General features: G+C 43.6%; 1 protein-coding gene and 1 long non-coding RNA gene across 4 annotated transcripts in view; one reads left to right on the forward strand and one right to left on the reverse strand.

Moving 5' to 3' along the window:
- Positions 1-2,529: 2,529 nt before the first annotated feature.
- Positions 2,530-26,167, forward strand: part of GPR160 (G protein-coupled receptor 160) — a 60,695-nt gene continuing 37,057 nt past the window's right edge. For 2 of the 3 annotated variants that reach the window (XM_077763661.1, XM_077763663.1), the window contains exons 1-2: positions 2,530-2,726; positions 3,381-3,511. The gene's annotated coding sequence lies outside the window, so the exon portion shown is untranslated. Of the gene's footprint in view, positions 2,727-3,380; positions 3,512-3,747; positions 3,938-26,167 lie in introns of all 3 variants that reach the window. The other variant, XM_077763662.1, reaches the window with a different exon arrangement.
- On the reverse strand, positions 6,760-8,488 carry LOC144231214 (uncharacterized). The gene is made up of 3 exons (XR_013335013.1): positions 7,736-8,488; positions 7,515-7,600; positions 6,760-6,904 (listed from the first exon to the last, which is right to left on the reverse strand). It is a non-coding gene; the product is annotated as an uncharacterized LOC144231214 (long non-coding RNA).

A 26,167-nucleotide genomic window follows, 5' to 3' on the forward strand; every position in this document is an offset into this window, starting at 1 on the left:
CAGAATGGTAAAAAGATTTGTCTAGGAGTGAAACTGGAAAGTGGATATGTGATTCTGAATTGACATAAGGCTAGGTATCCATCCATCTGGTGGAGGCTAAAAACCATTAGATAAGAACTATATCAATGATCATTTATTAATCACACACCATATGCCAGGCACTGCGTCTTGTGTTTTTATTACAACTTCTAATTTTACAATACATAAACTAAATGCACAAATTTGCCCAGTCATTAGCTTAAAAAAAAAAAAAAAAAGAGGTGAAACTCATACTTGGACTGTTGATTGTCTCATACCAAAACCCATCCTCTTTCGGCTCGACTACTCTATATCGGGTAGGCTATCAATCAGGATCGATTTTTGAGGCTTTTCTTTGGAAAGAATAATGTATCCATTTAGGACTGTATTCAATTGTTTGTAACAAACCCTGACAGAGAGAACTTAAAACAAGTAAGGGCGAGGGGGTGGGAACGCCTGGGTGGCTCAGCCCCTTAAGCAGCCAACTTCAGCCCAGGTCATGATCTCAGATTCTGTGTCTCCCTGCCTCCCTGCCGCCCACCCCACCCCCGCTGGGGCTCTGTCTCTCAAAAATAAATAAACCTTAAAACATTTCTTTTTAAACGTAAAGGAATTATTTTCCTCATGTCTTAAGTGCTGCTCCTCCTTTTGCTAGTGTGTTGCTCTGTGGCCATAAAACAGCTGCACCCCCTCCGACTTCACAACCACCTCACAGCCAGAGAGAAACAGGAGGAAAGGGGTACAACGGCGCGAGGGTCCTAAACAGTAACACGTTCTCAAGACCCGCAAGCCGACTTCCTCCTACACCTCATTGGCCGGAATCAAGTCACGTGACCGCCGCGCAAGGCCCTCTGGGAAGATGCGCGCTCTTCGCGCTACAGACTTGCCTCCCTGAACAAACTCTGGGTGCTCTCAGAAACGTAGAAGAAATGGGTATCAAGAAGGCAGAGAGCAATTCTGCCCCATGAAGAATATCACACAGAACAAGGAAGTCGGGGGAGGAACAGTGACCTTAGAAGTGCTGCCGGATCTAGTGGATTCTATGGGCTCAGGGCAACACTGTTGATGAGTTTTGGCGCAAGAGACGCAAGGAAATGTTCTGAGCAGCCCTGGGCTCAGCTTCAATTCTGTTACTATGGAAGAAGAGAATAGACATTGGGGAACAACCGAGGGCTCTGTCTCAGTCCCGCCATAGACCTCAGACAGGGCTCCCCTTAGGAAGGGGTCTGATGTGCACAGTCCTGTGCTCCGAACCTTTTCTAGACAGGAGAGGTCTGGGGCAGTTGTTAGCTCAAGCTTTGGGGATGGAGAGAGAGAGCAGTAGAGGATACTTGGGGATGCTGGGAGCATCTGAAGGCAAATTCAGCCTCCTGGATGAGCCTGGGAAGTGTCAGTAAGAGTGAGGCTAGCCCCTCAGAGTCCCCTCTTCCCAGCCCCGTCGCTAGCAAGTCTCCATTTTCCTCTTGGATGAGTAATAACCGTACCTTGTAGGGCTGGTGTGAGCTTAGTTTGAAGTGATGCGTGTCCAGCTCCTGTTTTATACGCACTCCATAGATAGCGGCTGTTATTTTTGCTAGGAACGTAATCTGGCCCCCCACGCTCCCTCTCGAACTCAGCTCACGTCCTCTCCTCCTCAGCTATACTGACTCACCTGCCTTTCCTCTAACTGAACGTGCACACCCTTGCCCAGCTTTCGGCTTCTGGCTTTGCTCACGGTGGAATCGCGGCTGAACCACCTCACAGTCTGGTGAATCCTGTAGGTCTTCACTACACCAGCTCACCTCTCGCCTTCAGGAATTCTCTGGGCAAGTCCTCAGCAGCGCACATTTAACGCTTCTACCAACGCTCGGTTCTTATTGCACCCTCTGGTGGGCGTTTATTAGATTCCTTGCACGGCCAGTCCAGGCTTTCTGAGGGGTTAAAAAAGGCCCAGGCAACTCCGCTCGGTAAAGGTTCTGCATGAAAAGGGGGAGGAAGTTGTGCCCCATTTTAAACGTTCAGACGACTGGGAAGTTGTAGGTGTTCAACAAATAGTTGTTGAATAAATACAACGTTTTAGCACCATTGTTGATGAAAAAAAAGACAAGCAGTATAATTGTGCTGTTTGCAAATGTGCTATGTGCGGATTTTCATATAAAACTGACTTCATAGTGCTGCAGGCTTTGCTTAGTGGCATGAATGTTTCAGGTTCTGTCACCCTGCGTGGACCTTCATCCGGAGACAACTGCCAATGGCCCTGCCCACCCTACCGGGGGCACAGATGCTCCTTAGGTTGGGGCTGGGATCTCAGGCCTGGTACACGGCAGGGGGTCTCACTAAATGCCGGGAGGCTCTAGCTCTCCCCATCCTCTACCCCTCCCCCACGGATCCGGGGTGGCGGCTTCCATCGTTTGTCGCCGCCCCGCCGGCAGGCGGCGTCCCTCCGGCCAGCCTCCCGCCGGGGTCGCGACGGGCGGTGCGCGCTCAGAGGCTGTGGGGCGCGGACGCCCGCACTTCCTGGTACCAGGCGGCTAGCGGGCCGCAGCCGGGGCCGAGGGGTCGGGCTCTCCGCCCCCGCCCTCCTCCTTTGAGCAATAGGGGCGGAGCCGCGCGGGCGGGCGCTCGGAGCTCCAGCCCCTCTCCCGGCGGTCACCTGCCGCAGGTGTGTGTCTGGTCTGGCACCCGGCGCTGGGAACGTGGAGCGCTGGCCGGGGGCCGCGGCACTTCGGGTGAGTGCGGGGGCCGGTGCCCCGAGGTTCGCAGCTGCTTGCCCGCCCCGGGGTCCGGAATGGTCCGGACGCTGTGTGCGTCGAGGAAGGAGGCGAATTTCTGTTCTAGGGACTCAGAGGCTGGGGTTTACCTCTTAGGTCCTGGAGTGGAGCGGACGGCCCGTGGCCGAAAGCTGCAGACGCCCGAGCCTGGCCGCCCGGGTTAGGGATTATCGCGTAGCCTTCGCGCCGGCGGTCTGTAGTGGGTTTCGGGTCCGGGGGTCGGTGGATGGATGGTTCCTGGTGGCCTGTGTTGGCCAGACACTCGCACCCTGTTTCCAGTGGAGGTAGCTTTTAAACATAAAACAGGTGATGTTGTAGAAAAGGTCGGTGTAATTTTCCTCCCCTGCACCCAGAGATGGATGTAACCAGTCACGTACACAGACGCACGTGTGTTCGTTGGGGCGGACTCCGCGTTCCCTCCGGCGTTGGGGACCGTGCCCCCGCGCGCGGGTGCTGGGATTAAGCCCCAAGATTTTCCAGAGCTGTTTCTTCTACGAGACCGTGGTGTCCTGGTTGGTGCCTCTATCCTGGCTGGCTCAGAATTCTTTCTAGATGACCTGGGACTGCCCTCCGTAACTCGTCAGCTGAAGCTCCCTTTTCTCACCTGGGCAGGTGGCCCTGGGAGGTGGCGGCTGGGTCCAACCCCCGAATTCCGGAGGCGACCGCCGGGACCCAGCCGGCTGAGGAAGGTCCTGCTGGGAGGAAACCGGCTCTCTCCGCCCCACCGTTTGCAAAAGACTCGGGTAAGGTGGGGGGTATGTTGAAACCTCAGAAATAAACCCTCACGGATCAGAATTGCAAAGGACGCGCGTGCTTGAGTGGCCTTGAGAATTGCTAATCGCTTCAGGTCTAATCGTTTCGCTTGTGCTTTTCAGATTATTATTTTAAGTTCTTTAATTACAAAAACGACTGCTTAATATACGTGTCTGACTTTTGTTAACAAACCTCTAAGACTGGAGTCTCTGTGTGGTATCCCCAGAGTCGAGTTATTGGGAATTTGCCACTGGGGATCAGCGCGGCTGCTGTGAGAATCACCGGGAAGGGGATGAGGTTTAAACACTGTTGAAGAGACGTGACACAGCAGTGCAGTGTGTGCGAACGCTGGCTGGATCCTGATTTGAAGGGGAGAAGTTCATGAAAAGTTGAGCCAGCGAAAGAAATTTGTACTGGTTAGTTGATTGTAATAAATATTAGTTTTGTTCAGTTATTTTGGGTAATAGTCTTAAGATTGTGGTTGTAAAAAAAAAACACTTATCTTTTAGGAATACATACTGAAGTTGAAATGCAGGTGGAGGATTTGCTTCAAAATAAACCACTTTGGGGGAACACTGCTAGTGGAAATGTGGGGGGGAGCTCCAAAGCAGATTGGCTGTGAGTTGTTAATAGTTGAAGTGGGATGACGGGTGGGGTATGGAATTCCTTACTCTGTTATCTCTACTTTCCTAGGTTTGGCATTTTCTTTTAAAAGTAACACCACCACCACTGCCAGTGGAGCTTTTCTTTTTTTTTTTTTTTTTTTTCTCCTTACTTTGGGTTTGGAAGGCACTGCTAGTGTTTTCTAGATTCAAGGCCTTCCACAGACCCTCACTCTTTGTAAAGCAGGTGTAAAACCTGCCTCTTCAGACCCATAAAACTTCTGTTTCTCTCTCGTGGGGTGCTGCTTTATTTGGCTCAGAAGGCATTGGGTGTTTGCTGAGTGCAACAGAATTGAGGGGATCAAGTTGATGCAGGTGGATGCTGGGTCAGCCCTTTTTATACAAAAGGTATTAGCAAGCCTGGGGGTTGAGTTGTGTCCAGACAAACAGGTTGTGTAAAATGTATTAGCAATTTTTCTGAGCTACCCAAATCCTTTCCAAGTTATATACTTCAAGAAACAGAACTCAGAGTAGTAAACATAATCCTTATCCATTTAAGATTTGTGTATACTTCTGGAAGCATAGTATGCATCAGTAAAAAGTGTTCGTTATAAAAACAAATCACAAGGTAAGTGGAGATCTACTTATTGCCTGAAAGAGATCTTTCCTGTTTGTATTGTCATTTTCACCTGTTTGCCCTGTTTGTCAGGCATCGTAACATGTATTTAGCAAAGAAATGACTTGTAAAACATTCTGTAGTGTTCTTTTTCCTTTCCAAGAAGCTTGCTTTTAAGAAGAGGGATGGGCGGTGGGGTGGGGAGAGTAATATCTATATATTCATCCAACTTGCTCATTTATTTTCTCTAGATTTATCATTATTACCGGCTTATTCTCTCATACTTGATTGGTAATTTGGCAATGTGGCAATTGCATGAGGGAGCTTTTAAAGTTTGGGGTGGGGAGAGGCATACTCCTGAAAGATAAAACTCCTTAGTAGCTTCAGTGGAACTGATTTTAATGCCTCTTTGCTTTTAAGAGAAAACCCATCTGTAATAGTTGAAAGTTGAAGTGTTGGGGCACCTGGGCAGCTCAGTTTGTTGGGCGTCTGAGTTCGGCTCAGGTCATGATCTCATGGTTTGTGAGTTCAAGCCCTGCATCAGGCTCTGTGCTGACAGGTGAGAGCCTGGAGCCTGCTTCAGATTCTGTGTCTCCCTCTCTCTCTGTCCCTCCCCACTTTGTGTTCTGTCTCTCTCTTTCCCAAAGTAAATAAACATTAAAAAAAAGTTGAAGTGTTAGATCAGGCCCCTCATCCTAGACCTTGCTGGTATAGTCCCACTAGTGTAAAAGAAGTTGTAAAGATGCTTTAAATCAGTCAGTTGAGGAAATGCCACATGTCCCAGTTTTGTCAGAAGGTGTGGAAAATAAGAGAATTGACAAAAATCCCCTTACGTTTGGAAAATGTCAGAGCAATGGTACTTCAGTGAAGTTGTTTGGACTGTGGCTCAATTTTCTTTGTGTGAGTAAAAGAAACATTGCAGCTGTTAAGTGACTTTATTTTCTGCCTCAGTTCTCTAAAACAAGAGCATGGAGAGAGAAAACAGATTTGCTGGGCCCTTAAGTGACCAGGCAGTGACCTAATGTTTCCTTGCCTCTGTTTAAGGATGGTGGGATTGGACCCTGGGGAGTTGATTGCTAATAGCCGCTTTAGGGAATTATCACAACTGTGACTCCATTTTCTCCCCACAGCACGTTATGGAAGAGGGGATAAACACATTAGGAAAGCAGATTGCTGCTTTGTTGGCCTTGAAATGAGAGGAAAGGGTGTTGGCAGTCAAGGCAATCATACTTTTCTAAGTTGTAAGCACCCTGCATTTATCTGCACTGCTTCATCCCATCCTGTGAGGTAGAGCCTTGGTGCTGGAGGATTATTCTCGTTTCTAACAGATGAAAGCAATGAAATCTGAAGAAGCTAAGACTTGGCTAAGTTGTTTCTTTAGAGTTATGGGGGAAGGAAATTTGACCTTTATGAAGAGGTCATGGTTGTCTTCACCCACACGTGTTTTCAATTCTCACAAATCTCCCATCAGACCATTTTGCAGATGGAATTGTAGCTAAGTGAGGTTAATAGTGGATTTGAGGTCTTGCAGCTAATAAAAGCAGAGCCAGGGTTCAAACTCCAATCATTTACATGATTCTCCAGCCTCCATGCTGTCCATACTGCCTTTTGCAGATGACTGAGCTACACACCAAGAGTTGGTTAGTCAGTCTAGGCAAACTGCCTTTTCACCACATTCAACTGCCTGGGCCGCATGCAACCAACATGGTTTGCCAGCAGAAAGTAAAAACAAAAAAACAAAACAAAACTGAACCGGTGTTGAAAATTGGGAGATGTCACTGGGGCGCTTGTGTGGCTCAGTCAGTTAAGCGTCCGACTTCCACTCATGTCATGATCTCACAGTCCGTGGGTTCGAGCCCCGCATCGGGCTCTGTGCTGACAGCTAGCTCAGAGCCTGGAGCCTGTTTCCGATTCTGTGTCTCCCTCTCTCTGTGCCCCTCCCCTGCTCGCTGTCTGTCTCTGTCTCTCAAAATAAAATAAAGACATTAAAAAATTTAAAAAAAAAAGAAAATTGGGAGATTTCACATGTTCTGCCCCCGGGAATTCCCAAAGGCAGTTCTGGAGCAGAGTTGTGCGCCCCTGTTCCCTTGGCCTCCGCTACTTCCTGAAGCGTGCAGGCTTTGTGTGTCTGTCCAGAAGGGGATAACGGTTGAGAGGCTCTTGTCCTAAAAAAATTGGGAAAGCATATACTCACTTGAGGGAATGAAGAGTCTTGTTTCCTCTGCAGTGTTTCTATGTCAGAAAAATACACGGCATGTTATCATTTCCCCCACACCCTGCCTGCTGTGCTTATTACACAGAACTTGCGAGTTTCCTACCCTTGCTGTACAACACAGATGGAGTGCCGAATGTGTGGGCGACACACAGCAGAGAAAGAGTGCCCCCAATACCCAGACCACTAGCTCTCCGTGAATGGGGATGTGGGTCTTGTGCCCCAAGGTGTTCTGTGGGGATACACACCACGGAGCCCTCTCTCTTTAAGCAGCCTGACCCTGGGACCCACATGATCCTCCAGCTCCTTGTGCATTGGCTCTCCACAGCCGCCCCGAGGGTACCCGGGACTTGCAAGGGCGCCCCCCCCCAATCCCCAGCCAGTGACAGGTCCCCTCCTACCCACTGCTTACCCATAGCCCTGTCTGAAGCCTCTGCAGGAATGGGGAACCGAGGTGCCCACAACCCAGCCTTTGAGAGAGAACCTGTGAGGCAAGTTGAAGGATGGCCTGATTTCCTCATCTTGAGACTTTCAGTTAAGGGTCATGGAACAGATGTTCTCACCTCTGTATATATCTGGAGTTTTGTTACAGTCCAAGCTTCTGTTTTGGTCTTTGTTTCTTTCCCCTGAATAGTGAGCATTTATAGATCTGGGATGTTAGGGGGTGGGTAGAAAAGGAAGAGAAAATACCATAAATGGAACCCTGTGGAGTGGTTTTGAGGACATGTCAGGTAGTGTTTTGAGGCATTTGTTACTAGAACTATCTGTGTAGGCATGTACTTACCCTAGCGTGATACGAAAGAAGAGAGAGCTGCAAGTAGAAGGTCTTGTTTAGTTGAAAGTTTAGAGACTGAGGTGTGTGGGAAATGCTACAACAGCTGGTTGATTGGATCCTTTCCGGAGAACTTGGATCCAGGTTTGTGAGTGCTTGTTCCCTCAGGTGATTATGAAGGCCCTGGTGAGACCAACAGATGTGGGGAAGGCGGGTTGATTGCTTATTGGCTGCACCAATCAGAGGTGAGGCGGTGCGATCCTGAGTGTGGACTATCACCAGATCACTGGGATTATCTTCGGTTCTTCTGCTACCTTGCTGTGTGTCCTTGACCTACTGTTTTTAAACCACTCTGAGCCTCGGTTTTCTCCTGTGTAAAATAATAATACCCATCGTGCAGGGCTGTGTGTATTCCATGGCCCGTCAGGTGTTACAGAACAAGGATTCACGGCGGGTCAGCTGTTACTGTTGTTGCTAGAGCCCTGCCTCCTTCAATTTTGCCTTTATTTGCAGGACTTGCCTTATGGTTTCAGAAGGCAGGTGATACATAGGGTAGAGATGGTTCCCAGCTCTGATCTCCCTGTTTTCAGAGTGAGCCAAGCGCTGTCCTTCCCAGCGGCCTCGTGGCCTAAGGGAAATGTTCTCCGAGACAGACGCTAACAGGGTGTCCGGTGTGGCCGCGGCTTTGCGGTTGATGAAGAGAACTAGGCCTGAGCCCGTGGCTGTGAACCCCGAGCTTTGGCTCTGTTGTTGGGGAATTACAACCTGCACAGACTCTGGAAAAGAGACGGACCCTCCTAGTGTTCCGTGTGGGTGTGGACTCCATTGTGTTGTCAGGCTGATGTCAGCGTGGAAGAGGGGGACGCAGGAGTCCCAGACTCACCCCTGCCACTGCTTTGTGGGGGCTTGCGGCAGACCGAGCACCCTGCGGCGGCGCCCCCCTGTCAGCTGGGGGTAAGCGTGCCTCATAGAAGTGTTGTGAGAGGTTAGCAACAATTTTGTGACATCCTGGCCGGGTACAGTGAAGAACTGTGTCCTACTTGCTCCTTGTTAGCAGTGAAATCATAGAGCAGGCTCGCCAGCAGGTTTACCTTTTAACTCGGAGAAGTAATAAAGAGGCGATTAACTAACATTTACATAGCGTTTTGTAGTTTTAAAAAAAGAGCTATCTAATTTGATCATCGACCAGCGGTGCAGGTTTATGTGTTTGTATTTGTTTTTTATTGCCTTCTGTTGCCTATCAGGAGAGGCACAAAAATGAAGGGAGGTTCGGGCCAGAAACGAGCCCAGAAATGGGAACATGGCAACGGGCTATTCCTTTTGCTTTATTAGAGAAGGTAAACGTGAGTTTGTATTCCCTCTGCCCTTAAGGAATCCTGAGGAGCCTGACATCCGGGGGAGGGAAAGGGAGAGATTGATAGTTGGGGTGTTCCTGGGAGGCAGAAAGCATCCATTCTGTCCAGGGAGGCAGAATGGAGGGGTGGCCAGCACCCACCCCCACAACCAACCTAGGTAGAGGTTGCCCTTGCTGACAGCTTCTGCCCAGACCTATTGGTGTAAGTGTGAGCTGGGGGGCAGGGAGAAAGGTAGTGGGCGGTTGGTCTCCTGCCCCTTGTCCAGACCCCGCTAAACCCATTGCCTTTGGCCTTCTCTCATTTCTCATTCCACTCCCAGCAGGGTGAGCCCGTGAGCCCTCTTACAGCCTCAGTGCCCCCACCCCATCCCCCAACTAATAGGCTCCCAAGCCTGCTTCCTATGATGAGATTTTTGGGGTGACCTGAGGTTCATGGGGTCTGGAGCCAATGACCACGAAAGAATTCTTTGGTGCAAAAAGGTGATTTATTGAAGTGCGAGGATAGGACCCGTGGGCAGAAAGAGCTGCCCTCGGACCATGAGGAGAGGCTGGTTTTACACTATGGAGTTGGGGGAGGTAAAGTCCGGGGAAGTTTCCAGTGAGATTTTCCTATGCTAAAGAAGTCCCAGGATACTGGGGGCCTCGCCATTGTCAAGCTAAGGTTTTTCCCTCCAGCAAAGCATTAGCGTTGAGACGGTGGGAGTTCCTGGAGAAACATTTCACTCTGCCAGCCTCAAGTATTTGTCAATGGGCTGCGGGTTATGAGGAAATTTATTCTATCTGCTATTTCCTTCTGCCTTTGTTTCCCACACCACTATGGAGGGGGTGATGGAGACTTAGGTCCTGCAGGACTATGATCTCCATCTGTTAACCATTTGTTTCCGCCTTTCCTTTGTTCTTGGGCAGCCAGGAGTGCCGGAGAAGTATCAAGCATGTCCCACGGGGGCAGGGGGTGTTTGCGGCCTGTCAGCTTGACTTATGCTCCCTCACGCCTGTAACCAGCCCTTGAATGGGTTTTTCTCTGCTGCCGCCTCCATTTTCCATTGGTATCCTTGCATCCATTATCCTAATCATGGGCAAGCTCCTTCCTTTCAATTTTCTTTAATTCTGGAAAGGAGGAAGGAAAAAAAAATCATCTATTACCCCACTGTTCAAAGACCAGAATGAATATTTTGGTATATTTCTTGCCAGTTTTGTTGCATTTTGTTATTTGCTTTAAAAATGATTTTAACATTTTATAAACGTTTAATTCATTTCATGTTAGCATTTTAAAAAAATATTTTTATTTCTAGGATAGAGAGAGAGAGAGAGAGACAGCGTGAGCAGGGGAGGGTCAGAGAGAGAGGGAGACACAGAATCTGAAACAGGCTCCAGGCTCTGAGCTGGCAGTCAGCACAGAGCCCGACGCGGGGCTCGAACCCACGAACCGCGAGATCATGACCTAAGCGAAAGTCGGACACTTAACCGAGTAAGCCACCCAGGCGCCCCTAAGTTAGCATTTTTAACAAAGTTCTCATACGGTGATTAAAATTTATTGTTGCTTTTTTTGTGTGTTTATAAATGTCATCTGTAATAATTTTGTGTTATCTCGGNTTAGCCATCCTCTTAATATTAGAGAACTAGGTGGTTGCTTATTTTTTGGTATTGTAAATCATTCCAAGTTGCACGTACATAAACCTTTGATTCTGTGATATAATAAATAAATATTTTTGGTCTTCATCCCNGAGATCATCTTCATCACTAATGGCAAGTTATTTAATCAATCGTGCCTATGTAATGGCTTTTGGAGAGTTTCCGGTTGGTGATCACACCAGGATGCTGGGAGGGTGATGTGCCCCAAGTGGGCACAGCCTTGCACCCTTTTCCTGTACCTTGCCCTGTGCATCTCTTCCATTTCGCTGTTCCTGAATTGTATCCTTTCTGATAAACCAGTAATAGTAAAGTGTTGCTCTGAGTTCCAAGAGTTGTTAATGAGCCTAAGGAGGGGGTGTGGGCACCCCCAATTTTTAAGTTGGTACACATGTAGGTGACAACCTGGCCTTGTGGCTGGCATCTGAAGTGGGAAGCAGCCTTCTTGTGGGGCTGAGCCCTCACCCTGTGGGGCCTCCCCTAACTCTGGGTGGGGTCAGATCTGCTTGGTGTGGAAAACCTCACGCGTTTGGTGTTAAGAAGAGTTCTGCGTAGAGATGGTGCTGTAACCTTTTGATTCCATTGCACATTATTTGGATGGACTTCTGTAAGAATAATTACCAAGTCCCAGATTTTGAATAGTAAGAAGTTTTCTTTCTGATTACAAGGGCAATGAATTTTCATTGCCGAAGTCTCCAGTAAGTGTGGGGGGTGGGGTTGTAAAAAGTAAATGCGCCCATCCTGTGACCAACCAGAAAGTCCCTGTTGGTGTAGCTTGGCCGTCCTGCCAGATGTGTGCATCCACAGCTTTGCTTGTCCATGGTTGGCCCGTGGACAGTAGGTGGACATCACCTGTGAGCTTGTTAGAAATGCAGAATCTCAGGCCTGTGCCAGACATTGAGTCAGGTCCTTTTTTTTTTTTTTTTTTTTTTTTTAACAAAACCCACATTAAAGTTTGAGAAGTATTGGTTTACAAGGCCATGATCCTGCTGGTCACAGGGGCTGGCATTGATCACCTCTGACCTGTGTATATACATACATTTTTCCTATTCACCCGGTATTGGCATAGTACTCTCAGCCTCCCATCCCCCCTACCCTAAGACTATCTGAGGACAAGAGCTCACTCCCCTCAGTGACACAGATTCTGGGATCAGCAGAATCTCTGGGAAACGGGGGGAATTCCACTTGCCCCCCCTGTGAGAAGCCCTGATAATATACAACTTTTAGCTTGTTTCTATCCTTTAACATCAGATTGTCAGCATTTTCCAATGCGCTTTGCTGCAGAGCTTGTCTTTCATGGCTGTAGATAGTGTGATATCATAATTCATCCGTCTACTTCCCTGTTTTAGGCATTTAAGTTTTTTTTTTTTTCTTTTGAGGGAGGAGAGTGATCTGTAGGCTATCATAAGTATGCCCTACTGAGCTGCTCGCACAGTACTTCCTTCCTTCAACTCTGATGATTTCCTTAGGATAAATCCCTGGAGTGGAGATACTGGGTCAAAAGCCATGAACATTTTATAAGATTTTTTTTTTTTTAATGTTTTATTTATTTCTAGGAGAGAGAGAGAGGCAGCGTGAGCAGGGGAGGGTCAGAGAGAGAGGGAGTCACAGACTGAAACAGGCTCCAGGCTCTGAGCCGGCAGTCAGCACAGAGCCCGACGCGGGGCCCGAACCCACAAACCGCGAGATCATGACCTGAGCGAAAGTCGGACGCTTAACCGACTAAGCCACCCAGGCGCCCCAAAAGCCATGAACATTTTAAACACTCTTTAAATCTACCAGGAGTGTAGGAAGTACCCTGACGCCGAGCCGTCCTGCGCACTGGCTAGTGTGGTCTGTAGACGGACTCTCCAGCGAGCAGAGGTTGTGCCTCATTCAGCATCACACCTCCAGGCCTGCCTTGGAGCCAACTCTAGGCTGTGACTCTAAGGGGGATTGAGAGAGTGGAAGGGAAGGTACGGGAAGGGTGGTGGCTTCCTGTGGCATTGGCATTGCCTTCCTCCTAGCCTGAGTCCTGAGTTGTAAGAGATGCCGCTGAGCAGGGAGCAGCTCCAGGACCACCTTACAGTGGTGGGGGAGGGTGTGTGTGTGTGTGTGTGTGTGTGTGTGTGTACCGGTAGTTAGTGGAGGCCTGAAATGACCACCTGTCTTACTAGCCCTGAATCTACTGGACTTGACTGGCACCAAACTTGGTTTTGCTCCTAAGCCTCAGACTGTTAGGTTGTCCGGCACTTTTTCTTCCCATGACCAGACCAGGAAACTCCCAATAAGCAAACATTCTGAAAAGTATACTAGAATTCTGACATAAAGAAAGAGTGAAATATCAGCATTGTAATTGAGTTGCAGTTTGAACTTGGATGCCTGGAAAATATTTTTGGTCCTCCATAAATATTTTTGGAGTGAATGAATTTTGAGTGAATATACAAAGAATAAATGAGTTTGATTCTGTTCCCATAACATACAGAAGTTGAATCTGTACGTGTGCATCATATGACATAATTAAAACATTTAAAAATGAGTATTAAATCAGTAGCCATTCATTTGTATTAACTGTTTGATATGTTATGCTTTCCAAATAGATACACACATATCATACCTTCTGGAAAGATAAGTGTCATTGATTGATTCAGAGTTTGTCTAAATAATAAGGTTTTTATGGAGTTTTAGAAGGAACTTTTAATCATTTAAAAATTTATTGAGATGCATACAGTAAAATGTACAGATCTTAAGTGTTGTGTTTTGATCAGTGTATGCACCCATATAAACAACAACCCTGTCGAGATACAGAACATTTTCATGCTCCAGAAAGTTCTCTTGTGCCCCTTTGCAGTCAATCTCCCTACCCTAGAGGCAGTTGCTGTCCTGATTTTTAGCACCATAAGTGAGCTTTGCCTGTTCTTGAACTTCATATAAATGAAACATAATACACAGTATAGTCTTTTGTAGATGGACTATGTTATATATTAGAACAAAACTGGCTTCTTTTGTCAACACGTTTTTGAGATTCGTGCATGTTGTGTCTTTCAGTAATTTGTTTTTTATTAATAATATTCTATTTTTAAATACACCACAATTTATTTTTCCATTCTCCTCATGTTGTGTGTTTCAGTAATTTGTTTTTTATTAATAACTAATATTCCATTTTTTAAGTATACCTCAATTTATTTTTCTATTCTCCTTGGAAGACCATTTGGGTTGTTTCCGGTTTGAGGCCATTATGATGAATAAAGCTGCTATGAACAATCTTGTACAAGGTTTTAAAACAAACCGTTTTAGTGACGTGTAATTTACATGCCATAAAACCCATCTATCATAAGTGTACAGTTCTATTATTTTTACAGACTTACATCCATTACCACATTCTAATTTTAGAACGTTTCTGTCACCCCCAAGGTTTCTTCATGCCAGTTTACAGTCAGTTCCCTCCTCTAAGCCGGGACAGCCGTTACTCTTTCTGTGGCTTGCCTTTTCTGGATATTTCCTATAAATAGAATCCTAGAATATGTAGTTTTGTTGTGGCTTCTTCCACTTAGCATCATAGTCCTGAGGTTTGTCCATGTTGCCACATCTATTAATAGCTTGTCCCTTTGTATTGTTGAATAGTATTTAATTTCACAGATGTATCATATTTTGTGTATCCATTTATCAGTTGCTGGACATTTTAATTGTTTTCAGTTTTGGCCATTATAAATCATGCACAGGTGTTTGTGTGGACTTATGTTTTTGTTTTTCTTGGGTAGATTCTTAGGAGTGTAATTACTGGAACATATGGTAAGTTTAACCTTTTAAGAAACTGCCAAACTTTTTCTAGAAGTGACTGTACAATGTTAGAGTCCGTGTAGGAGGGTTTTGATTTCTCTACATTCTCATCAACACTCAGTATTGTTAGTTCTTTAGATTATAGCCAATCTAAAGGATGTGTGGTGATATCTCATTGCAGTCTTCAAAAATTTTTTTCAATGTTTATTTATCTTAGAGAGAGACCAAGAGCAGGGGAGGTGCAGAGAGAGAGAGAGACACAATCTGAAGCAGGCTCCAGGCTCTGAGTTGTCAGCATAGAGCCCAACACGGGGCTCGAACTCATGGACTTCGAGATCATGACCTGAGCCAATGTTAGACACTTAAGTGACTGAGCCACCCAGGCACTCCTCTCATTGCAGTTTTAATTTACATTTTCCTAATGACTATTAATGTTGTGCACCTTCCCATGTGCTTGTTAGTCATTCATATATCTTCTGTGGTGAAATGTTTAGTTAAATCTTTTGCTCATTTTGAGGTGCCTGAGTGGCTCAGTTGATTAAGTGGCTGACTTTTGGTTACAGATTAGGTCATGATCCTAGGGTCATGGGATCAACACCATGTCAGGTCATCGATGAGCGTGGAACCTGCTTACAATTGTCGCTCTCGCTCTCTTGCTTGCTCTGCCTCTCTCCCCTGCTCATGCTCTCTCTCTCTCTTAAAAATCTTTTGCTCACTTTAAAAATTGGGTTGTCATTATTATCTTAGTTTCAAAACACTTTAAGTAGTAATTAAAACATTTCATAAAAATATCCAGTTGTTTTTAAAGTCTTTTAAAAAGTCTTTTATCAGATATATGATTTGCAAATGTTTTCTCTGAATTTATGACTTAGCCTTTTATTTTCTTAATGGTGCCTTTTTAAAAAATTTTTTACATTTTTATTATTGAGAGACAGCTACAGAGCATGAGCATGGGAGGGGCAGAGAGAGGGGGAGTCACAGAATCTGAAGGAGGCTCCAGGCTCTGAGCTGTCAGCACAGATCCCAGTGCAGGGTTGAACCCTCAAACCATGAGATCATGACCTGAGCTGAAGTCCGATGCTTAACTGACTGACCCACCCAGGCACCCCAATTAATGGTACGTTTTAAAGAAAAAAAATTTAAATTTTGATGAAATCTGTTACCTGTATTTTTTTCTTTTATGGTTTGTGCTTTTAATTAGGTATCTAAGAAATATTTCCTGACTTCCTACAAGCCTTTTTTTTTTTTTTTTTACTAGACTTTATCTTTTAAAGTGATTTTAGATTTATAGCAAACTTGAGCAGAAGGTACAGTTTCCCAGGGATTCCCCATATACCTCCACACATGCACAGCCTTCCCGGTTACCAGCATTCCTGTAGCAGACTGGTACATTTGTTGTCATTGCTGAACCTAGACTGACACATTACTAATTACCCCAAATCCACAGTTTCCATTCAACTCAATTCTTGGGGGTATATATTCTATGAGTGTGGACAAATCCATAAAGACCTGTATTCACAAATGTACTATTCTATAGAGTGATGGTGGAAATCCTGTTCCACCTGTTCTTCGCTCCCTCCTCTGTCTCCTGGCAACCACTGATCTCCATAGTTCTGCCTTTTCCAGAATGTCATGCACTCGCAATCATATAGTGTTATAGTGTGTAGCCTTTTTAGATTGGCTTCTTTCACTTAATAGTATGCATTTAAGTTTTCTCCATGTCTTTTTGTGGCTTGATAGTTTTGTTTTGCTTTGTTTTTAAAGCATTGAATAATAAAGGTTTATCCAAGGACATTTTGGTTGCTTCTAAATTTTGACAATTTGAGCAGTCTTTTGTGTGGACATAAGTTTTCTTTAAAAATTTTTTTAATGTTTTATTTATTTTTGAGACAGAGAGAGAGAGAGAGAGAGAGAGGATGAGTAAGGGAGGGGCTGAGAGAGAGGGAGACACAGAATTCCAAGCAGGCTCTAGGCTCCAAACTGTCAGCACAGAACCCATCACAGGGCTCAAACTTGCAAACAGTGAGATCATGACCTGAGCCGAAGTTGGACGCTGAACCAACTGAGCCACCCAGGCGCACCTTGCCTTTTCATTTTCTTAAGAGCAGATTTTACTTTTATTGAGTCTTCTTTATTGATTTATTTTTTTTCTTTTATGGTTGGTGCTTTGTATTTTGCTTAAGAATTCTTTCCTACCCCAAGGTTGCAAGGGGATTTCCTTTGTTTTCCTTCTAGAGGGTGTAGTCTTAAAGTCTTAGCTTAAACTTGTGATCCATCCTGAATTAATTTGTATGTATGGTATGAATAGGATTGAGGTCATTTTTTTTTTCCTCCCCGACATGGTTATCTACTTGGTCCAGCACCATTTATTGAAGACTTTCTGTTCTCCCATTGAATTGCATTGGTAGTTTCTTGTAAATCAAGGGAGACTTTGGGGCCCTCTAATCTGATTTGTTTGTTCTTAAGCCAGTACTACCCTGTCTTTGGTTCTGCATTTTATAGGTCTTGAAATCAGGTATTGTAAGTCTTCCAGCTTTGTTCCTTTTTCAGAAATTTTTGACTATTTTAGTCCTTTGTATTTCCATATACCTTTTAGAAGTAACTTAGTTGGTTTGTCTACAAAAAAACCCCAGCATAGTTGGATTTTGATTAGGACTGCATTGAATCTGTCAATCTGGGGAGCCTTGCTTTCTTAATATCAGTCTTCTTATCCATGGACATGGTATGTTTTGTCATTTATTTAGGTCTTCTTCAGTTTCTCTCAGCAGTATTTTATAGTTTTTAGCATTGATGTTTGTGCATATTTTTAAAGTTTTGTTTCTGTGTATTTTTAGTTTGAGTCATAAATGATATTTTTTACAATTTAAAATGTTTATATGTATGCATGTGTGTATTTTCAGCTTTTTAAGTTGAGCTGCAACCTTAATAATATTGATTTGTTAATTCCACTAAGTTTATTGTTGATGCCTTAGGATTTCTGTATACAGTTGACTCTTGAACAATGTGGGGGTTAGGGGTGGAGAAACCTATGTAGTGAAAAATTCACATATAATTTTTGATTCCCTAAAAACGTAATTACTAATAACCTACTGTTGACCAGAAACCTTACCAATAACATAAGCAGTTGATTAACACATATTTTGTATGTTATATACTGCATTCATAAAGTAAGCTAGAGAAAAGAAAATGATGAGAGAAAATGCGTTTACAGTACTATACTATATTGATAATCATACATTCATGTTGTTTACAAGATGAATCATCTGTCAGTACCTACATCAGCATCATCTTATATGGTACAAACACTCTAGCTGTTATACCTGTTACTAACACTAGATGTCAAAAATGAAAGGTAATGTGAAAAAGAAATTCTGTTTATTTACAGGTATAATGATTCATGCACTGATAACAAAGAAGCAACAATGTGATTGCTTTATGGTAGCTAGCCTATGCACTAATGAAAGAATCATTATAAAAATTTGTTGGCGTACAGTATTATAGTCATATTTGTATGACAGTGTCAAAAACATTGTTATGTTTTCAAAAAAACACTTAGCTGTGATGATAGGCTGATATATAATTTCTCCAATGAGGAGAGAAAGGGGCATACTGTATGGTAGAGTTATTCTCTGAAAACAAAGTTTAAAACAATAAGAAAAATAACACATTATTTAATTTTATATTAATTATCACTCAGCTTATGCCTATGTAGAAGAGGCTATCCACTTTCATACAAGTCTTGTACATGATGTTTTTACATGATGAATATTTGGGTGATGATATTGATGAAACAAAAATGTGTGGTATAATTCTTGCCATACAGTTATTAGATTTTTCACACGAAGACACTTCTTTCCCCCCACATACATACAACAGATAAGTTTATTAACTGGATGGCATGATGATTATTTACTATTCATTAAGTAAAGGTAGACCCTTAAAAAGGTCTTCATCCTCAGGGCATCTGGGTGGCTCAGTCAGTTAAGCGTCCTTCTTTGGCTCAGGTCATGATCTCAATGGTTCGTGGATTTGAGCCCTGCATCGGGCTCTGTGCTGACAGCCAGCTCAGAGCCTGGAGCCTGCTTCAGATTCTGTGTCTCCCTCTCTCTGACCCTCCCTTGCTCACAGCCTCTATCTCTCTCTCTCAAGAATAAATAAAACATTAAAAAAATTAAAAAAAATAAAGATCTTCATTCTCGTCGTTGTCATACTGAGTAGGAAGAGGAGCAAGAGGAAGGATTGGTCTCCTGGTCTCAGGGGTGGCAGAGGTGGACGGAAGGGGAGTCGGGGGGGCAAGCACAGTTGGTGTAACTTTACAGAAATACATCATATTTTCTGTCTGATATTTTTTGCTTTTTTTCTCTACAAATGTTTCTATACAGTACCAATCCTCCTACCACCGTGTGCTTTAGCTTCAGTGCCCATATCATAGAAGAGTCCATATCATACAAGTAAATAGCAGTCTTGAATAATCAGAACGCCTCTGCCAGGTTGTCTGAAGTCAATTTATTTTCTGGCACTGCTGCTTCTGCATCTTCTTCCTCCTCATCTTGGCCCTGGTTTGGAAGCAGTCAACTCATTTTCTGTTAATTCCTCTGGTGTGGTGTCTGTTAGCTCTTGAATTTCTTCAGAATCCGTATCTTGAAACTCTCTACCCCCACCTTATTTTGGCCATATCTGTAGTTTCTTTCATTGTGTCTGTTGTAAATCCTGTGCAGTCATGCACATCTGGATGCAGTTTTCTCCAGCAGGAATTTGTTTCGGGCTTGATGGCATTTTCATGGCTTTTTCTTTAGCAACGATGGCATTTTCCATGGTGTAATCCTTCCAGACTTCCATGATGTTCTCTCCATCACAGTTGTCTTCCATCATGTTGACAGTCCTTTCCATAGAGTACCTAAAGGTCCTTATGATCCCCTGATCTAGAGGCTGAATTAGACATGTTTTTGGGGGCAAATAGGGAGCATTTTGATGCCTTGGTGTTGAACTCCTAGGGTTGTGGGTGGCCATGGGCACTATCCAATATCAAAAGGACTGTAAGAGGCCATCCTTTATTGGCAAGGTACTTCTTGACTTCGGGGACAAAAAATTAATGGAAGAAAAAGGGCTCTTGTTGTCCAGGCCTTCTTACTGTACAACGAAAAGACTGGCAGCTGGTGTTTATCTTTTCCCTCCAAGCTTTGGGGTTAATAGCTTCATAGATATGGGCAGTCTTTATCATATACCTGACTGCATCTGCACAAAAAGTAGAGTTAGCTTGTTGTTTTCCTGCCTTAAATCTTGGTGCCCATTTCTCTTCCTTCCTAGTAAATGTCCTTTGTAGCATGTTTTTGTTTTTGTTTTTCCAGAATAAGGCACTTTTGTCTGCATTAAAAGCTTGTTCAGGGGCCGCCTGGGTGGCTCAGTCAGTTAAGTGGCCGACTCTTGATTTCAGCTCAGGTTATGATCTCATGGTTCGGGAGTTTGAGCCCCACATTGGTCTCCATGCTGACATTTTGGAGCCTTGTTGGGATTCTCCCTCTCTCTCTGCCCTCCCCTGCTTACACTGTCTCTCTCTCTCAAAATAAATAAACTTAAAACAAACAAACTTGTTCAGGCAGATGTCCTTTCTCCCAAACCCTTTTCTTTATGGGGTCAGGGACTCATCTGCTGGCTATTATGGGTCGGCAGAGGCTGCTTCTCCTTTTATCTGACATTTTTTTTTAAGCCATATCTCTTTATAAAATTATCAGACCATCCTTTGCTGGAATTAAATTCTCCAACTTGAGATCCCTCACCTTCCTTTTGCTTTAAGTTGTCATGTAACTTTTTTTTCTTGAATCTCTTTAGAGTCTATAGGTATGCCTTTTTTATAGCAATCCTCCACCCACCTAAAAGTTGCATTTTCAATACAAGATAAAAAGGCATTTTGCAAACAGTGTAAGATTTTGAACCTGCCAATGTGACTTCACAAACTTCCTTTTTTTTTTTTTTTTAAATTAAATAATGGTCCTTTCAGCCATCTTGAAATGGTGGGCAGCTGCAGACCTCAGTCTACAGTATATATTAAGGCAATTCAACTTGTTCTTAATTTTATTTTTGATGTTTACTTTTGGGGGGGGGTGCAGAGAATGCAAGCGGGTGAGGGGGAAGAGAGAGAAAGAGACACAATCCCAAGGAGGCTCCAGGCTCTGAGCTGTCAGCATGGAGACCTACTTGGTGCTCAAACTCATGGACTGCAAGATCATGACCTGAGCAGAACTCGGGCACTCAACCGACTGAGCCACCCGGGCGCCCCAGCAATACAACTCTTTCTAGCAATGTCATGACTTCTCTCTACTTCTTGGGAGCACTCCAGCATGGGCTGCTGCACTTCATATGGGTCTCATGGTGTTATTCAAGATTTACAGTATTGTGCTAAACACGACGAAAAATATGTGAGAACTGTGAGAAATCATTTTTTACTGCGACATGCATTTCACTGGAGAGGCATGCTACTCATGCGGAGATGATCAGCATCATGTAGTGTCTTAAAGGGGTACGCACAATACTTGAGCCCACCAAGACAGGAGGTGGCTGAGATGACAACATCATGCAGTACACACTACAGTTTTATGCATTGATGATTCCATACTGCATCTTTGTGATTGTTTGCATTTCTCTCAACCTCAGATGGTGCCCTGTACGGTCTATTAAGTACTTGTGTGTAAGTTTCAATTAAGTTTGACTTTTTATAATAAACTTGTGGATGTTTATTGTGGATGTTTCATAGTAGTAAATGATAAAACAGACAAATATGATACATCTACCTCTATTTTATGCATTCATAACGTACCTGACTTTCTCTTAATTATTTCGATATTTCTAGCCTACACAGTTTGTGTCTGAATTTTTTCAAATTGTTGCAGATCTCCAAAAAATTTTCTGGTATTTTTATTGAAAAAAAAAATCCACATGTAAATGGGACTGTGCAGTTTAAACCCTTATTGTTCAAGGGTCATCTGTGTATAAACATGATCTACAATGTGGCACCTGGATGGCTCAGTTGGTTAAGCATCCAACTTCCACTCAGGTCAAGATCTTGCGGTCCGTGGGATCAAGCCCCGCGTTGAGCTCTGTGCTGGCAGCTCAGAGCCTGGAGGCTGCTTGAGATTCTGTCTCCTCACTCTATGCCCCTCCCCTGCTGACACTCTGTCTCTCCTTCAAAAATAAACATTAAGAAAAAAATATTTAAACATGATCTACAAATAGTTTTACTTTCCCTTCCTAATCTCTGCTCTGTGGCCCCTCCCCCCCCATGTTGGATAGAAGTGATCAGAGCAGATATTCTTGCCTTTTTCTCAATTTTAAGGGGAAAGTGGTCAGTCTTTCACAATTAAGTATGATGATAGATCATACTTTCTCAAGTTATTGAGGAAATTTCCAATAATTCTTACTTTGCTGAGAGGTTTTTTTCATGAATGGGTGTTTAATTTTGTCAGAGCTTTTTTTGCATCTCGAGATTATCATGTGATTTGTTTTCCTTTATTCTGTTAATATGACTGTCTGTTTTACATACAACACTTATTCCTCAATTAAGGAAAAATTATTAGGGAAAAAACTATCACTCAATTTTAACACTTGAACATCTTGGCATTATTCGTGGAATATACATTCAGAAGCATGATTTAGACACTTTGAATCACATAATTTCCATAAAATACTTTATAAACTGAAAAGCACTGTATGTATTTAGGTAGAATTATATTACTTAAGTGATCTGCTTATCCCCAAAACTTGTCTTTATCTCAGAAACTTCTACCATTAGTGTTATGCCTTAAAAAAAAAATCAGTCTAAGGAGATATGTATGTTATATTTTCTGAATCCTGAGGGAGTGGAAACAAAGTGTTTATGGTAGTAGAGTAAACTGGCACGGAAGTCAGATGCCATTGTGGTTGCTTTGCTGTCCCAAGTTGTGTGATGTCGAGAAACGGCTTTCCCTCGAGTGACTGGCTTGGCTCACGTTCTCCGCAATGACAAACAGATCCTTGGTTTTAGAAGCCACAAACCTTGGAACTTGAGCAGTGTCATCCTCTCTGGTTGTTGAATCATCCCAGGAGCTGTGTTCAGTAGTTTGGGATTTCCGAATAAGACCTCAGAAACTACTGAGCACATATTTCTGATTAGCATTTCCCAGGTCATTAAGAGCAAAACTAAAGTGATGATAATCACTGAGAACTAGGAAGCAGTCTCTAGTTCAGATGTCTTTTGGTGACTAAACCTGTTTTATGAGCATGTTTGTTTGCTCAGCAGTTATCTGTATTTGGACATTTCTGGTGGTGGTGCAAACTCTAGTTCCCAAACTAACATATCCTTCTTTTGAACAACTCCCATTCTTAGGGCCCTTCACCTGTTACCGTTATGAGTCCCTGTCCTGTATTTGTCAGTTTCTTTAGGTATATTGATGTCTTAAAATGTGGTACCAAAAAGTGAATAAGTAATACAACATATAGAAGTCCTTTTTCCATCATTCTGAGATTTGTACTTGTAACAATTATCTGTTCCCACCAAAATGATGAAGAGATGAATATATGTGTAGAATTTGCAGTAAATAAGACACAGTCTTGTGAGGAAAAGATACGTTAAAATATACATCACCAGAATGTTAATTTACTATATTTAAGCAAACATAGGACATTGGGTAAAAATTAATGTGGAAAACGGAAACATATCAGTATAACCTAATTTTTTCAAGAACGTTGGAAAGATCTGGAGGAAGCAGGGCACATATGTTTTAACTTTCTCATACTGTTGATTTAATTATGAAAATGTAATCATCAGCAACCCAGGGAAACATAGTTTAGGTCAGATGCTAACCACGATTAGATGGTGGGAAGGTCATACAGAAATGTTATTAAGGATATGGTGCAGGTGCAGATAGTTTTTTATCAGTTGTAACCTTTCAGAGGTCAGGGTGAGACCTAGTTCTATTTAATTTGTTTTAATCCATGACTAATAATGTACTGTTTATTTGTTTATTTGTATGTCAGAAATACTGGAAACAAGTCAAAATAACCTGGATAAAATGCATACTTGCAAATTGGACAGAGTCAAATGAAGGCTAATTGATTTTATAAGTAGGAAGTTCACATTGGTAAATGATTGACTTTGTGCCTGGCAGAAAAAGCCCCTCCGGCCATGGTGAATCACAAGGTAGTTGAGCCATCAATAACTATAATACAAGTACATGCAGCATACCACATTTCGTAAGTCAGTGGTCTGGTTAAGAATATTTATATGAGGCTGAGAGCAGGCAGAAGATACAGTGAAGCCTTATTGTGAATAAAAATTTTGAAATAGAAGTAGGAACATACGCAGCAAGAAGGGAAAGATAGGAAACAGAACCAGTTAGAAGTATTTTGTATTGGGGCAGCTGGGTGACTCAGTTGGTTAAACGTCTGACTCTTGATTTTGGCTCAAGTCATGATCTCACGGTTTGTGAGTTCGAGCCCCGTGTCAGGTTCTGCACTGACAGTGCAGAGCCTGCTTGGGATTGGGATTCTCTCTCCCTCTCTGTCTCACATCCCCTCTCCCCCTCCACCACTAACATTGTCTCTGTCTCCAAATAAATAAACTTATAAATAAAAAAAGAAATATATTAAGTAGGATGGGCTAAAATGCTGTAAAAATAAACCAAAAATGTAATGGCTCAAATCTAGTTCATTTCTTTCGTGTTCACAGTCCTGGGTGGGTATTTCAGGTCACTGGGTGGCTCTGAGCCCTCAGGGACCCAGCTGATGGTAGTTCTGCTGCCTTCACAATTGTTCTTCAGAGTTGCTCTGGCTGTCCTCAGGGGAAGGGGGAATGAGCTCAGCCCAGGGGTGGTTAATATCACCCTGCTCACATTCCCTTTGGCTAGATATCAGTTGTGTGTAGTACCTAACAGCAAGGGAGTGTCCTGGATAAATATAGGTGCTTCAGAAAAGGGAGGGGACATAGATTTTGAGAGCTAACAGTGCCTGCCATACCTCTAAGAAACAACAGCTAAATTGACAACAGCTTTCTCGCCAACAATAGAATTTAGAACACAAGAGACTAATATTTAAACTTAGAATTTAATACTAGTTAAACTATCATTCAAGAATGAGGGTCAGAAAGGGGAAAGATGACCGAGTAAGAGGATCCTGAGCTCACCTCGTCCCACAGACACAGAAGCAATAACTACATCTATGCAACTAACTGTGAAAACAATGTGAAGATTGGCAGAACAAATCTGCTAGTTGTAGAGAGAAGGCCGTTGTATCGAAAAGGGTTAGATGGGTGGAATTGCAGTCTCGAACCAAACTCCTTGGCCTGACGAACTGCAAACGGGAAGGACCTCACAAGCATGCAAGACTGAGGGAATCAGACCCCAATCAGACCTTGGCCCTGGGGACCCTCACTGGGAAGACAAGTCCCTTTAATATCTGGCTTTGAAAATTAGCCCTAGCTTAACTCTGGAAGTGCCAGTGGGTGACAGGAAACCAAGTCCTTGCTTGCCCTTAAGGAGCCAGCTTGCTAAATAACTTCCCCAGAGACCCAGCACAGAACCAGTACTTTGAAGAGCACCTGGGGTATACGTGATGCAGAGTCACTGACTAATTTTATGACGTGTGCTGTGGGGGCAGAGGTCTGCAGTAGATTCCTCCTGGAACAGAAGTATGGGTGGGCACCATTTTTCTTGCCTTCCCTTAGCCTAGACAGCCAGACACTTGTAGGAGCCCCTTCTCTTTTTCCCCCCAAATCAGGGCTGCTTTCTTTTCTTTTTTTTTAATATATAATTTATTGTCAAATTTGGGGCGCCTGGGTGGCTTAGTCGGTTAAGCGNTTAAAAAAAATAAAAAATAATTTATTGTCAAATTAGCTAACATACAATGTGTACAGTGGTGTAGATTGGTTTGGGGGGTAGATTCCCGTGATTCATCCCTTACATACAACACCAAGTGCTCATACCAAGTGCCCTCCTCAGTGCCCATCACCCATTTCTCCCTTCCCTCCACCCCCATCCACCCTCAGTTTGCTCTCTCTGTTTAAAAGTCTCTTATGGTTTGTCACCGTCTCTGTTTGAAACTATGTTTCTCCTTCCCTTACCCCATGGTCTTCTGTTACGTTTCTCAAGTTCCACATATGAATGAAAACATGATCTCTTTCTCTGACTGACTTATTTCACTTAGCCTAATACCTTCCAGTTCCATCCATGTTGCTGCAAATGACATTTCATTCTTTCTCATTGCCAAATAGTATTCCATTGTATATATAAACCACATCTTTTAAAAATTTTTAAAAAAATGTTTTACTTATTTTTTGGGGGGGGAGGGGCAGAGAGAGGGAAACACAGAATCAGAAGCAGGCTCCAGGCTCTGAGCTGTCAGCACAGAGCCCGATGTGGGACTTGAACTTGGGAACAACGAGATCATGGCCTGAACTGAAGTTGGACGCTTAACTGAGTGAGCCACCCAGGTGTCCCTAAACCACATCTTCTTTATCCATTCATCAGCTGATGGACATTTAGGCTCTTTTCCATAATTTGGCTATTGTTGAAAGCGCTGCTATAAACATTGGGGTACATGTGCTCCTATGAATCGGCACTCCTGTATCCTTTGGATAAATTCCTAGTAGTGCTATTGCTGGGTTGTAGGGTAGTTCTCTTTTTAATATTTTGAGGAACCTCCACACTGTTTTCTAGAGCAATGTGGGAGCGCTT

This window comes from Crocuta crocuta, unplaced genomic scaffold, assembly GCF_008692635.1.
Source record: "Crocuta crocuta isolate KB4526 unplaced genomic scaffold, BGI_CrCroc_1.0 scaffold433, whole genome shotgun sequence".
Taxonomy (NCBI): domain Eukaryota; kingdom Metazoa; phylum Chordata; class Mammalia; order Carnivora; family Hyaenidae; genus Crocuta; species Crocuta crocuta.